This window comes from Arachis ipaensis, chromosome B1, assembly GCF_059453495.1.
Source record: "Arachis ipaensis isolate K30076 ecotype BB chromosome B1, ASM5945349v1, whole genome shotgun sequence".
In the NCBI taxonomy this organism is placed as follows: domain Eukaryota; kingdom Viridiplantae; phylum Streptophyta; class Magnoliopsida; order Fabales; family Fabaceae; genus Arachis; species Arachis ipaensis.
The window spans coordinates 50870532-50876183 of record NC_142436.1 but is presented as its reverse complement, the minus strand read 5'-3'; positions in this window follow the sequence as shown (position 1 = coordinate 50876183).

Below are 5652 nucleotides of genomic sequence, written 5' to 3'. Positions count from 1 at the left end.
ATGCTGGGATTGAAGTTTAACCTCCAGTTTGACCTCAAACTGGAGGTTAAACGCCAGAATGAAAAGCCTCACTTAAGGAGCATTCCACGTTTAACCTCCAGTTTGACCTCAAGCTGGAGGTTAAACGCCAGAATGAGTATGCCACCCAGGGAGGAGTTCCACGTTTAACCTCCAGTTTGACCTCAAACTGGAGGTTAAACGCCAGAACCAGGAAGAGTACCAGGGGCCATTCCACGTTTAAGCTCCAGTTTGACTCAAACTGGAGCTTAAACGTGTTCGATAGTTTTTTCACTCCAGGGTTGCTCTCTCCATCTCCACGTTTAACCTCCAGTTTGACCCCAAACTGGAGGTTAAACGTGTTCGACACCTCCAGGGCCACCATTCCAAGCTTCCACGTTTAACCTCCAGTTTGACCTCAAACTGGAGGTTAAACGTGTTCGACCTCCAGTATGCCTCCACCCTTTTCCACGTTTAACCTCCAGTTTGACCTCAAACTGGAGGTTAAACGTGTTCGACCTCCAGGGCTGCCCTTCCTATCTCCACGTTTAAGCTTCAGTTTAACCTTAAACTGAAGCTTAAACGTGTTCGACTACATGACTCTCCAGGGCTACCTTCTTCCATTTCCACGTTTAAGCTTCAGTTTAACCTTAACTGAAGCTTAAACGTGCTTCTACAAATGGCATCACTGGAAGTGTCTGGCGTTTAAGTTGCAGTTTAAGCTTAAACTACAACTTAAACGCCACTCTTGAAAAAAGGTTTCTGGGCCAAAAATATTGTGATTTAAGTTAGTCTTTGAGCACAATTATTAACTTAAACTTACTTTGGTATGAAACCCAATTGAATATCATGGTTTATGGGATTGGGCCTGAGGGATTGATGAGTTTGAAATCTCATTTATTGAGTCATGTGCCATTATTTGATTATCACTAAGTTGGCTCAATAAATGTTACAGGATTTGGATCAACAACCTCATCAAGATTATGGATCATAAACCCAAGACAAAAGGAAAGCAAGGAGAGGCCTCAAAGCCCAAGAAGCACAACTGAAGCTCAATATAGAAAGTGTATAAATAGGATAGAAGTTAAGTTAGAGGGGGGACTTTTACTTTCACTTTTAGCTAGTTTCTTTTTCTTTGTAATTGAATTCAGAGCTATGATTCACTAAACCCCCTTTCATTGGGTTAGGGAGCTCTATTGTAATTCAATGAATCAATAATAGTTTATCTTCTTCTTCAATCTTTTCTCTTGAATTTTGTTAGAAAGCTTCTCGATCTAATTCCATTGAGTAGTTGTCTTGGGAAAGAGACTACTCATACTTGGAATCCTTCGGAGCCTTGGGAAAGGAATGGAGGATTCATGCTAGAGAAGCTTTCTCACAGTGGATTGGATTGGGGTTTGGATGGATATTGTGACATGTAATCCTACCAAATTGTGGTTCATGAAATTGTGTGGTATAATCAGTGATCAAGCATCATCTCTTCTTATGAACATTTAAACCAAGGGATTGGGAATTTGTTTGTTTTTAGAGAGCATTGGTGAGCCAAGGAATTGGGATCCAATCATATAAGATTGCCAAGCAAAATTCAATGAATGCATTGGTTGAGGAAGAGATTTACATGTTTTGATTCGGAGATTTCAATATCTCCTAAACCCAATGAATTCCCCATTTCTGATTTCCACTTTCTCTTTACATTCTGCAATTCAATTCTTGCAATCATCCCCATTCCCTTTTAATTTCAGCAATTTACATTCTGCTCTTTAATTCATGCAATTTAAGATTCAGCCATTTAATTTTCTTGTCATTTACTTTTCCCGCCAATTTTACATTCCGCAATTCTCATCTCAAATCTTGATTCCGCTCAACTAGAACACACTTCTAATCCGAATTGCTCACTCAACCAATCCTTGTGGGATTCGACCTCACTCTATTGTGAGTTTTTACTTGACGACGATAACCGGTGCACTTGCCGGAAGGAATTTTGCCGATCGTGCAATTTCCTAAATCGTAGCATAACACGTTTATGCGCATCAAGTTTATGGCGCCGTTGCCGGGGATTGGTTTTCGATTGACAATTCTCAAATTGGAAGCTAACTAGATTGAGCAATTTTTTCTTGCTTTGTTAATTCTGTTCTAAATACTTGTTGAATTTTAATTTCTGCACTTGGTTACATGCTTTCCTTCTTTATGCCTTTAAATTCATGCAACTAACTCACTGACTCACTAACTGTTTGAATTAATTCCTCAATTGAGCTGACCATACTCTTCCATTAACCAAGAGTATTTTACCTGTTTGTGTTTGAGCTGTGTTCTTGTATGACAGGTAGGAGAGGAGAGACATCAACTCCTCCATATACCGAACCGGAAAGGACCCTTCATAGACTTAGAAGGGAAGCAAGAGGGAAGAGAGTAGTGGGAGAAGAGGAATCTGAAGGAGAATCTGAGGACAATTTTGAGGAAGCTCTAGATCTCAACATGGATAGAGAAGTTCACAACCATGAGAGAGCTGATGGAAACAATGCCATTCCTGAGAGGAGTGATGACAAGTCATCTTAGCCCATTTTAGCTAGTCTTTTTCTTTTGTTTTCATTAGAATTATGCACTTTCTTAAGCTACAAGCAAGCTAATTGAGTAGATTTTCATGTTTCTCTTGATTGAACCAACCATATGTGAATTCATGCCATTTCATGAGGTTTTGAACTATATTTGTTGCATATTGTGGAAGATTGAATACCTCATGATTTTGAGCAAAACTTTGATTAGTTTGGTTGATCAATGATAGGTGAAGAAGGCTTGGAGAAAGGTTGAAGCAAAGAGGAATGGCTAGGAGTGAAGAGAGGACAATGGAATAAGTGAAAATTGAACCGGGTTGCATGAAGTTAGCCCCAACGTTAGCCCCCTAACTTGGAGGCTAACGTTGGGCATATGAATCACTCTTTGGAAGTAGCCAACGTTAGCTCCAACGTTAGCCCCCTAACTTGGAGGCTAACGTTGGAACTTGAGAGTTTCTCCCTGGGCTACCAACGTTTGCGCCAACGTTAGCCCCCTAACTTGGAGGCTAACGTTGGCACTTAAATCACAATGGGGGAGTAGGCAACGTTTGCGCCAACGTTAGCCCCCTAACGTGGAGGCTAACGTTGGCACCAATCACACCAAGCAAGGCCAACGTTAGGGTCAAAGTTAGACCCCTAACGTTGGCGCCAACGTCTAAACCAGAAGAATGTGGTTTGCTGATATGAAAAGTTAGGGTCAAAGTTAGACCCCTAACTTTGACCCTAACGTTGAAGACCAACGTTGGCTAACTCCATTTCCGGTTCAATTGGTTCACTTCGGTTCTTCTTCAATCTTCAAGAGCAATCAACCAAGGCCTCTTTCAACCCAATTCCACCAAGAACAAAGGCCCAACTCAAGGCTTGAAGATCATTTTGGAAAGTGTATAAATAGGATAGAATTCAATTTGTTCAGAGAGCTTTTCGGGAGAGTTTTCTTTTAGAGCTTTCCTTTTAGAATTTTCATAATAGTTTTCGAAGAGCTTTTGAACTTGAGTGAACTTTAATTTCTTGCTTTCATTGCTTTCAATTTCATTTGACTTTTGTCTTGGATCTTGGATTGGAGAATTGAAGAAATTCTATTTCAATCTCAATCTTGGATCTCTCTGTTTCCTTTACTGTTAATTGAATTAGCATTTCTGTTTCTGTTACTTGATCTTCATCTCTTTTCTTTGCAATTTAAAATTTCCTTGCTATTGTTCTTGTGGGATCTAGGAAGGCATTGAGATCTAGACTTGGTTTTCTAGTCTCTGGGTCCTGAGATCTAAATTCTCATTTCAATTCTCTGTTTAATGCTTTCATTGTTCATTTACTTTGCTGTTATAAGATCCGGTTCAATCCCAACTCCCTTTTCCTCTTCTGTTTGATGCAATTTAGTTTTTCTTTGTTTAATTTCTGCAAATCCACATCCCAATCCCCTTTACATTTCAAGCAATTTACATTCCTTGCACTTTAAGATTTCGCAATTTACATTTCTTGCACTTTAAGTTTCTGCCATTTAATTTCTTGTTCTTTAAGTTTCAGCAATTTAATTCCCTGCACTCTTTACTTTCATGCAATTTACATTCTGCAAGTCACAAATCACCCAACCAACACTCGATTTGCTTAACTAAATCAACCACTAAACTAAAATTGCTCAATCCTTCAATCCCTGTGGGATCGACCTCACTTCCGTGAGTTTTTATTACTTGATACGACCCGGTACACTTGCCGGTTAGTTTTGGGTGTTTTGGTAGAAATTCGTTTCTCACCAAAATATCTCATCAAGTTTTTGGCGCCGTTGCCGGGGATTGATTAGATTGACAATGATTAAGTGAGGTGGTAATCTAGATCAAGCACTTTTTCTTTATTTTTCTTTAACCTTTGATTAACCCACTAACTGTTTGAATTTTTGCTTAAGCTAACTAAAACTTCATTCTAGCAGTAGATTGAAGTATCACTGGTTTGTGTGCTCTTATGTTCTGCTTGTATGTCAGGTACACAAAGAGCCATACCCAATTTTCATGAACAAGACGAAAGAACTCTCAGGAGGTTAAGAAGAGCCGAAAGAGGGAAAAGTATTGTTGGAGAAGAAGAATCTGAGGAAGAATACCACGAGATGGAAGGAGATACATCTAATCCAGGAGAAGGAGTTAATAATCCACCACAACAGAGGAGAGTATTGGCTTCCTATACTTTTGCAAATGCTAGACATTGTGGAAGCAGCATTCTCACCCCTAATGTCAATGCAAATAACTTTGAACTGAAGCCACAACTCATCACATTGGTCCAGAATAACTGCTCATTTGGAGGAGGACCATTGGAGGATCCAAATCAACATCTATCTACCTTCTTGAGGATCTGTGACACTGTCAAATCCAATGGTGTGAATCCTGAGACTTACAAGCTTCTGCTGTTCCCGTTCTCATTAAGGGATAAGGCTGCACAATGGCTTGAAACTTTTCCCCAAGCAAGTATCACTAGTTGGGATGACTTGGTGGCTAAATTTCTAGCCAAATTCTATCCACCCCAGAGAGTCATCAGGCTGAAAACTGAGGTGCAGACATTCACACAATTAGATGCTGAATCCTTGTATGAAGCATGGGAGAGGTACAAAGCCTTAATCAGAAAGTGCCCTCCAGAGATGTTCAATGAATGGGATGTGCTGCAAAATTTCTATGAAGGCCTGACATTGAAATCTCAGGAGGCATTAGATCATTCTGCTGGAGGTTCACTACAACTAATGAAAACTGCTGAGGAAGCTCAGAATCTTGTGGACATGGTGGCCAACAATCAATATTTCTTTGCTCATCAAAGAAGCCGCCAACCATCACAAAGAAGAGGAGTAATGGAACTAGACGGAGTGGATTCAATCCTAGCTCAAAACAAGATGATGCAGCAGCAATTTCAACAACAATTTGAGCAAATGGCTAAGAGGATTGACAGTCTCCAAGTTGCAGCAGTCAACACTAGCCAGCCATCAACCACATGGGGTCAGAGTGAAGAGACTCAAGAGGAGCAACAACAAGAACAAGCCCAGTACATGCACAACCAAAATTCTGGGCCAAATGAAGTATATGGTGACACTTACAACCCTTCTTGGAAGAACCACCCAAACCTTAGGTGG